The sequence below is a fragment of the Camellia sinensis genome, chromosome 8 (assembly GCF_055761805.1).
Source record: "Camellia sinensis isolate YWXY chromosome 8, ASM5576180v1, whole genome shotgun sequence".
NCBI classification, from domain to species: domain Eukaryota; kingdom Viridiplantae; phylum Streptophyta; class Magnoliopsida; order Ericales; family Theaceae; genus Camellia; species Camellia sinensis.
In genome coordinates, this window is record NC_138968.1 from 21472381 (window position 1) to 21483264 (window position 10884).

The window sequence follows — 10884 nt, forward strand, 5'->3', positions numbered from 1 at the left end:
TCATTAGTTTCATTTGGATTGTGTTGTCTCTTTCTTGAAGCTCTGAGTTAAGTGATGTCAAGGTTCTTATTGCAATATTCTTTTCAACAAGTAATTCAATCCAATTTCTCTCTTCTTCTTTTTTAGATTGAGAAAGTGCCTTTAGTCTTTGACGTAGATCAGCAATTTGGGCATCCTTTGATTCCTCAGATTCTTGAGGCTGATGTATTGTTGAGCCACAAATGCTATCACGTTGTTGGTCCATCGGCTCATTACGTTCTTTTTCATCACTTTCTTCCTTGTTTTCTTCTTGCTGTTCATCTTCTTCTTCACTGTCTTCTTCCTGTTCATTTTGTTCTTTGTCTTCTGCTTCTCCATTGCTTGCTTGATCTTCTTGTCCATTGCTGGCTTCGTATTCTTCTACGTTGCCTTCTGCTTCTTCATTCCCTCCTTCTTCAGATGGATTTTGTAATGTCTCCTTGAATTTGACAATTGCCTTTTTTTATTCTTTCTTCGTCTTTTTACCAAGACAGAACTCCTCTGATGGGTTTTTGACTAGCTCCTTGTTATCTATCTATAAGATGAGGCTCTTTTATTAGAGAAATGTTACAAAATTCACTGAGAGAAAAAATTCAAATAAGAAAAATAAAATTCATCTAAATGATACTAATGGGAAACAAACTTCAGAGAAAATTGTATGGGCTAGAGAAAATTACAGACAATGAGTTAATTTTATGAGGCAGAGAAAATTATGAAACAAGCAACATAATTTAGATATCAGAGAAAATCAATCAAGGCATGTAAGTTAATGTTTGACTATAATTGTGTCGAAGAAATTTGGATTCCAGCGAAAATTCATTAGAATGGTAGAAATAAACAGTGTTTATCAAATATGCAAGGCACATAAGTTATGGGCCAGAGAAAATTACACACAAGGAGAAACAATTTTATGGGCCAGAGAAAATTATGAAACAACCAACATAATTCAGATATTAGAAAAAATCAATCAGGGCATATAAGTTAATGTGTTACAATTGTGGTCAGAGAAATTTGGATTGCAGAGAAAATTGATTACAATGGCAGAAATAAACCAGTGGTAACCAAAAAAGAAAACATAAATTGATAGTTCAGAGAAAATTGATCTTAATCAATCAATGCACAAGGAGGGAAACAAAGCAGTGGTCAGAGAAATCTTGAAATTTCACTGAGATTTCAGTAGCGATAGAAATCTAACCTGTCGAGGTGCAAGAGAGTGGACTGGTGTCTTCTGCAGTTGTTTTGTCAAGGTTTGCAGGTTCCACTTGGCACATCTTGGGAAGTCAGTTGTGTTACTGTTTTCCGAGTCAATGATATTTGCATGTTCACATAGCCATTACTGTGATGAAAATTAAAGTAATTAAATTTGTCTAAACGCACAAATTTGTAAGTATGATAACTGTAAATTTGAATGGATATTATACTTACCAGCAATGCAATGACACACCCCGTAACTTTTTCTGGAGTTTTGTGCAATGCTATGATAGAATCAATCAATGTTGACGTGATTGCTTCTGGCCAATCATATTGTTTCATTGATTCAAGAGGTTCCACATACTTTATAAAAACCCACCCTATTGAATTCCCACTTGTTGCAAAAAATAAGGTGAGACACAAGTACAATGTAGCAATGATTGCTACATCTTTGAAGTCAGTTGGTTACCTGCCTTTCAGTGCTTTGACCAAGGCATTTTTAAGAACAGGACCAGTGAGCCTTGTGTCCTTTTGGAATCTTCTCCTTAGGAATGCAGATTTTGGCTTTTTAGAGTATCTTAAGGGCATGGCTCATTTACCTCCTTGCAAACCAAAAATCAAGGTCATGTCATTTGTTGTAAAGGTCAAGTTCTTTTTACCAACTGTGAATGCTTTTATTTTTTCATTGTAACATTGGATTATTGCAACTACATCATCATCAGATTTTCTAGATTTCCTTGGATCCATCCTTCCAGTGGTTAGAGCTTGGATCAAATACCAGAATGGGGTCTTTTGAAGCTCTACAAATTGGTTTGAATTGAATTTAAGTGTTTGAAAAAAGGAAACAACAGATGAGAGGTTAGATCGGTATTGAATGCTGCAGTGAGCTCTCTTTCTTTGGAGTTTAACAGGTTTTTTCCCCCTTGAGCTTGAGTCTTTTGAAGTTGGGGTACTCATCTGGATGCTAGTTGCTTCATCACCTTGGACTTGTGTGTTTTGGCGAGGAGTTTGTGGTGTTTTGCTGCTGGTTTTTTATCTTAGATCATAAGAAGACTGAGAGAGTTGTTCTTTCTTGCTTGGTGTTTCCAGTGTTTTGCTGCTAGTTTTTTATCTTAGCTCATAAGAAGACTGAGAGAGTTTCTATTTCTTGCTTGGTGTTTCTGGTGTTTTGCTACTTTTACGTTTTGCCATTTCTAGACAATGATTAAAACATAAAGATGTCAACATTAAATCCTAGAGAAAATTGAACATGCCAGAGAAAATTGGACATGTCAGAGAAAATTACAAATAAGGGAGAAAATTATAGATAAGAGAAAATTGGAGATGTCAGAGAAAATTACAGATAAGGGAAAATTACAGAAAATTGGACATGCCAGAGAAAATTGGACATTTAAAATTAAATGTCAGAGAAAATCAACAAAGCATCATAAACATGGGAGAGAAATTTTCAATAATTGTTAACATTACATATAGAAGTAAACATACCAGAGAAAATGAATGACAGAGAAAAGTAAACATGGCAAGCCAAAGAAAATTTTCATTCCACAATTAGCAAGATAAAATAAACAAAGTAATATAAACATGTCACTAAAAATTACATCACATTGAAACCAAGAATTGAACAAAATAAACATACCAGAGAAAAATACACATTCCAAAGAAAATTACACATTCTTGAAGAAATTTTCATTCCAGAGAAAATTTCAATTCATAATATTAAAATGCCAGAGAAATTTACATACACAACTAAAGAAAATTAACCATGATAGAGACACACAAGGGAGGAAAGTGATGTGATGTGGTCAGAGAAAATTATAAATACCAGAGAAACTTAGACAGAGGCAAGAGAGTAATAGACATTCCAGAGAAAAATACATATTCCAGCAGAAAAATTTACAAAGCAGAGAAATTCATAGACAAAATCACAGAAACATGTTCAAGAATAAGATCAAAACACAGAGAAATAACTTTTTTTCAAAATACACATGCCAGAGAAAATTCAAAGAAGAAACATTCATTCCAGTCCATAATATTAAAATGTCAGAGAAAATTAAGCATGATAGAGACATACAAGGGAGGAAAGTGATGTGATATGGTTAGAGAAAATTATAAATACCAGAGAAACTTAGATAGAGACAAGAGAGTAATAGACATTCCAGAGAAAGATAGACATTCCAATTAAAAATACATATTACAGAGAAATTTACAGAACAGGAAAATTTATAGACAAAATCACAGAAACATGTTCAAGAATAAGATGAAAACACAAAAAATTACTTTTTTCAAAATAAACATGCCAGAGAAAATTGAAAGAAGAAACATACATCAAGCAAAAACTAGAGAAATTCAAATGCCAGATAAATTTACAGATAAAATCACACAAACATGTTCAAGAATAAGTTCAAAACACACAGAAATAACTTTTTTCAAATTCAGGTAGCTTTTTATTACGAAATTGAAACCTTAATTTATGGAAGGTTAATATAAAATGCAATTAACTGTGTTTCCAGAGAAAATCTAGTTGTATTGTAGAAAAACTTACCAGAGTTAGGATGAAACTTGAATGACGAGCTGATATGGCCTAAGATGAAGATGCGATGTGACGAAGATGAACTGAGATGATGATGAACAGTGACAACGGGGTCAGAGAAGTTTGTGATGAAGGAATGGGAATGATTTTTGTAGAAGATAACGAAACTCTAATGTCGATGGTGAAGATGATATTGAAACCCTAATGCTGTTGTTCTCTTGTTCGTGAAGATGCTGGATGCTCGGAATGGAACTCAGACGTCGGAATGAGTTTCGTTTTTGTGTTGATTTTGGGAAGGGTATTTTAGTCCACAAAATAATTAAAAACGCGCGCCATGTTATTCAGGGACCTGATGCATCACTATTTTTTTTGGTGTCCTTTATCCTCTAAATTATTATTTTTAGGGACCTTAAAAAAAATTTCCCTTAAAATAATAAGAAACAAAATAAAATTTAAATTAAATTACACTAGTTAAAAAGATAATTTACTCTTTTAAATTACATCTAATCTCCCAAGTTACAACTGAAAGTGGCTGAACCTAAATAACGAATTCAAATTTAACCCAAATTAATTTCAATTTTTTTTTCTTTCAGGCTTCAACAATAAAATACACATCATGTTTCCGCCAACAAAAAACAATCCCAAAAAATAACTAATTTAGATTCAACTATGTCAACATCATAAAAAACAATTAGAGACTACAAGTACTGTACAACTCACTAAAGATGTACAAAAGATCAACACAATCAACCCATGAGGACTATCAGTCTTCCTCGACTTCAACATCTTCCAGAAGCCCAATATCATCACCAATTCCTTCAAGTAAATTGTCAACATCTTCACCAAACTCTAACAATCTTACACTCAGTTTCTCTACCTTGCTCTACTCTTGCCCGAGGCATACAAGCAAATCATTCAATTCTGCCTCGCTCTCCTTTTGGGCTTCTTCCCTTGCTTCCGCCTTTATAGCCTCCACATCTAGAATAGGTGTGGCCCCTCCACTCTTCAAACCTTTCATTTCCTTTTCTAGATGGAAATTTGCCTGTTCAAGACTATTATAAGCATCAGACAAGCTTTTCAGATTGGATTCCATCTTACCAGCCAAATTACAGTACATCGAAGCCTCGAATTCAATCTTGGTTTTCTCTGTTTTAAGCGTGTCTAGCCGTTGTGATGCCACTTGAAGATCTCTATGGAGTGCCTCCAACAGGACTCTTTCTGAGCCCCCACTAGATCTATGCTCAGGCTGGGATGAACCACCCCTACCAATCTTGGCCAGGTCTTCAGCCAAGGTCGCATTGCGACTAAGAAGATCCTTTGAAAAACATAAACAAGCCAAAATATAAGTAAAAAATATATATATATACATGCAAATAATTTCATGCAACCATACCGTTATCTTAGAGCACTGCTTCTCTACAAATGATTTCAGCCGTTTAACATAGTCTCCATCACTTTCCCAACCCTTCTGTTGCAATTCTGCTGACACTACTGCCACCTTGCTCTCTGGATGACTATATAAGTAAATGGTTGTTAATGATCATACGTTTTATTTCATGCAATAATTTTAACATAAAGCTCATTAATAGATCTCTATTCTGAGAAAAAATGCATGAAAGTTAGTAAAACACTTAATTACTTTATTAGTTATTGCTAGACTTATACGCCTTAAATAAGCCATTTAGTAATAAGCAGGAAATAGCATTTTCTATGGTCCAAGGAGTCAAAATAAATAAATAAATAATTCTGAGCCCAACTACGTGCATGAGGGTATATATTTATTGATATACTAGCCGGTATTCTAACCTTTTATTTATTTATTTTCTCTAAAGAGCACTGACATAGGAAACTAGCACCAGGTAGGTATTTGAGAACGGTCTCATCTCAGTTGCCCCGGTGGCTTTGCTTTGGTATTATTTATTTATTTATTTTGCATTGATTTTCATTTGTATCTTTGGGATTCATATGCTTGAGAATGGGCCTATCACAATTGGAACCTCAATTCTATTTTGATGGAAATGCAATTCCAACTCGATTCATGCTCTCAACTGTGGAATCGCTATTTTAGAGCAGATACATCACCCACAGTAGGCTATTCTTGCAAACAAGTGCCTAAAAGTTCACCATAAGAGAAGACTGTCATTTTTTTACCTATTTATCAAAGCAAAATTCCTAGGAACATCAATCATTGTCATACAGGATGGGTATTTCATAGATGTACCATTTACGTTACAGCTTTACACAGTGTCATTTAACGGGATAGACTCACTTGCAGTACTCTATTGGAATGGCACAACCTATATCCAAGTCCATGTTTGTTTTCCCTCAACCAGGAAAAAGAGTATTTGGTGAAACACATCTTCAGAAGGGACTTTGTATTTACTAATGGTCTATCAATTATATTCTCGCTTTCCATTAAATATTATGAACAAGAAATGGAGATGTAATAATCACCAGCTTTTAACATTCTTTGAAATGAGTGACACAACTCAGATTGCACAATCTGCATCACCAATAAAGTGTACAAGTAATTTAAGTAACCTAGCATCCAAAAGGGTGTTCTTTATGATATCTCATTATAAGGGTATTCTTTAAAACACACACACCCACACACACACAAGAAGAAAAAGAATGTTTCCTTACCGTACACCGCACAGGAACAGGAGCCCATTGGTTTTCTACTCTTAGCATTAAAAGATGGTTGAAAACTTTTGTCTACAGCCAATAATATACATAGACCAGTGAGAGAAATCTTACAAAATTATAAGGTTTTTCAGGTATTCATTATAGCAAATAACTTATTTTAAAACAAACCTGAACTAAGACTGCTTTATTGGTCAGCCTATTGACATCTTTTCCAGTGTCAATTTCTGGACCTCTCATTATTAGCAAACCGATGGTCTCTAAAGCACTGAGAAAGTTTATCATCTACTGGCATCATATTGGTTCAAAGACAACAAAAAATGACCAGTAAGGTTTCAGTGATAACACATACATGTGTATGTCTGTCCACGCACATACATGACAATTTAAACTACAAGAAGTGAACAAAGTTCTAAAAATCTGAGTGTCTAACCTTCTGTTAGGTGAAACTGTAGCTGCTTCCTCTAAGCTTCAAAATTGATATCAAAGGGTCAAAGCCCATAGTCTCCCTTTGCAATACCTACACCACACCCAGACCATGGTTAGTAGTAGTGAAGGAATGTGTACGCGTCAAAACAAAAATAATAACAAAAGGCCTACAAACCTGATTAGACGCATTGTTACGAATGAGATTGTTCAACAATTCAAGACAGTCCTGTTCAGTGACAACCATGTCAGAGAAATTACCAATGACATTAATAATTGGCCATGGCTATCGCCAAAGCTAAAGAAGTGTTTTCCAAAACAAGTCTTTTGACTAGTAGTACAATACATATGACATCAAAGCACTGATTGATAGCATATTTTTATATACTATTAAAGTATTTATCATCTTAGGTGTCACGAAAAAGACTAGATGGTTCACACGAGAATTTACAAGGAAACAAGCCATCCAAACAAAGCATGTAATAAATGAGAGAATTTAAAATAAATGTTATAGGACTTCTGATAAAATGAAAGAGGAAAAACAAATCCACAATCTAATTATTTGTTTATCAGAAAAAGAAATCCACAATCTAATTATTTGTTGTAGAACACCAGAACATTTACATTAATGTTTTCCAGATTTAATGTTGAATACAAATATGCAAGGTTCCCAACAAATTATGGTAAATAAAACAAATAATCTACCATGTAAAGGCACCTAAGTTCACACAAAGCAATCTTAAACAACAAGCACCTTGAACTTGAATTGCACCTAGATTGCTAAAAATAAAATGACAATGGCACAATAAAATGTACATGACACAAGATAGTGCATAAATTGCATATTGCATCTTATAGAAGACCATGCATTAACAAATGGCTTATCAGCAAAAAGTTATGACTGACGACAGAACTAACATAACACATGTAAATGAATCAATTCTGTAAATCACCTGAACAACACCACCACCTTCCGAACACCCTTCCTCTTTAATAATACTAAAAATCTTCTCAAAAGCACCTTCAAAGACTAGAATCTTTTGAATTTCCTACAATTACAAAGCATATTTCAACCAGTTATTAGTAGGAAAACAAAATCGTGAGTTGATTTTATTTTTGAATAAGAAAGAAAATAAAGAAAAATGGCAATGGGAGGTGAAAAATTCACCTCAGCTTCATGGGTCAAATAAGTGAAAAGTAACAGGGCCTATTTCATATAACCTATAAGACACATTTTTTAGGATCCAATAATATCAAGAACAACACAAACAGCCACAAGATTGGGCTTTTTCCTTCCTAGAAAGTTCGATTAAGAAAAGTCCCCAAACAAAAAATTCCAATTATAAACATATTTCACAAACAAGAGAAAAACTCAGTACTAGGGAATTTGAAAGGGAGATTCTTTTCCATTCCGATGTACCAAAAAAAAAGAAGAAGAGAGATTCACAAAGCTCGTGAAAGTTTCAATTTATCATGCATGTCTATCTAATTTCTTAAGAAGCAGGCTATTACAATCGTTTAGAAAAATAAAATTAAATTGAAATCATAAAAATTAAATAAAGCAAGCAGTCAACCATTTTCGCACCTCACGATCCATTAGCATGTCCATAAGCCGAGTTATTCCACGAGGAATAGTCAGAATGGCTTCCTGTAACCTGAGGAGAAACGCAGCAATATATTTTTCCCCAGCACAATCTAGTAAATCCAAAAATAAAATATAACATAAAGAAAGCAGCCACAAAAAGAATACCTATTTGGAGAATTCGTAAGAAGAACTGTCAATAGTTGCAGTGTGTAATAGCATGTGTAGAAATCCTCCTCCGACTACCAAGGTACAAGTCAATATATTGTACAGAAATATGCATAATCCAAGCAAATTCAATAAATAAATTGTTCAAGGTGGGAACTCTCACCAACAGACTTAGAAGAAGAGAAATGCTTTCTGTTTCTCTAGAAAGCAAATCAGTGTTCATCAAAGTTGGTTGAACCTCATTCTTCAGAGCTTTTGCCTGATCAATTAGAGTTAAGGCACTCACAAGAGTTTCTAGAGCACCACAAACCTTCAAGCATCCAAACCATGAAAACACTAATTTTATTATTGTACAGTAAAATGGGGGCAGGAAGTATGGGGAACTTTTTTTATAAAAAAAAGATCACACACATAAGAGGAAATGTGGAAGAGACTAATTCTAAACATTTCTATCTACAACATTATCTGATAAGAACTGGCAAGTTATTTTTCAGGACACAAGACTTAGTTTTATTGGTCCACTTACCTTAAAATTTATTTACAAGTTTCTCCAATAATGTCACTAGTAACCACCATTTGTTCAAGGCAAAGAAAATGTTATTTCTCAAATTAAGAACAAAATCAAAATATAAAAAAGACACTGAAATCATAAAGAATGGATGGCTGCTTTCAAACCATCTCAACATCATCATGCTCTTCTTTCAAGACACTTAAAAGTACTGGAAAGCCTGCAACAGAATTTAATGAATTGTATCATACATGATGAGCATGCTCCAAATAATGCCACTCCATCCAACAAAAGAGAAGTACAAACCCATTGCCCCAAAAGCTAGCTAGGCAGCACGACTTTTTGCTACAACAAATTGAAGTTCAGCAATAGCAGTCCTCCTGTCTCCTGCCAGCACACCATTACTTATACGGTCGAGCAAGCGTTCAACATAGCTATTGAAATAAGGCATGACGCAGATTAGTTACAACATCCAAGTTTGGCAAATATGCATTATGTATAGAAAGAAATAACAATACACTGATGAGTAAATGAACAAATGGTCCAACTTCTTCAATAAAACCAAGTAATGGTTCACAAGAAGTTGGATCAACACATGATAACCATATGTAAAACTCCAAAACGAATCAAGTTGATGATGAAAAATAATTAAACCACAGGTGAGAGATTCACTGCTTCATCACTGAGTCTTTAGTTGAGGTTGGGATGGAGCAATACCACCAACATGTGACATTACAAATTTCATGAAATTAAACAAATCTTTTACTACATGGCTTTACTGTTAATTGAATTCCAGTCAGTGCATTATGTGGTGTGCATTGCATAAATATTTTGAATCATCAACAGAACAAAATCCACCACTATAGCAATAGTTATTATGAACATAAATCAACAATTTACCTATCTTCACTTGAGGCAGAATTCTCATTTCCAAAGACAAGCCCAACAACCCCTTGTACACGATTCTGTAAATTAATCACGTGTAAGCATAAGATTAGTAAAACGGAACTTACCATGACAACAAATCTAAAAATTGATTCCAAGACATGTATATTATAAACCAAATACACAAAAATGAGAAGTTATCAATTAAAAAACTAACTGTGACAAAATCCATATTGAAAGATGACCGTAAACACTGCTGAATAGCAAGCTAATGGGAGAAAATACCTTGTACCCAGACTAATGACAGAAAATACCTTGCACCCAGACATCAAATCCATCCTTTAATACAAATAGACCACTAAAAGTCAATCAAACCAAAGCTTTCTGAAAAATAACAAAGAAAAAAACCCTCGACGGTGAACAAAAGTGGCCAAACTAAACAATTTGATCAAAACTACAAAAGTACAGAGATATCATTCTACATTACTAAGAAGGATCACACTACGATACAGTTAGCATTCACATATACACATAAATATAGATACACTTGAAGGGTAGAACACGTTACGTGCATACGCACTTTATTGGCCTTGTTCAATGCAGTGTATAAAGCTTTGTTGATAGCTTCTTTTATTTTGGAATTGCGTGACAGAGTGTTTAGTGTTGCTTCCAATTATAGCTTATAAAAAAATAGCTTAAAATACTAATTACCGGAATGCTGAGGAAGATGCACTTTTAACTTTTGTTTTTGATTATTAGATTTTAACTTGCAAGAAACTGAACCAAACAGGGCCATTATGACCCATCCATCGAATTTTACTGTTTGAAAAAAATATTTACAAACTTACTGGTCACCTCTCAGAGTTAATTTTTGAATCGAGATTTACAACCGACCAACATTCAAAAATACATTCTAAAACAATGTCAGAGCAG

At 34.1% G+C, this 10884-nt stretch overlaps 1 pseudogene; it reads right to left on the reverse strand.

Moving 5' to 3' along the window:
• Nucleotides 1-4502: 4502 nt before the first annotated feature.
• On the reverse strand, nt 4503-6667 carry LOC145788867 (golgin candidate 6-like; annotated as a pseudogene).
• Nucleotides 6668-10884: the final 4217 nt, after the last annotated feature.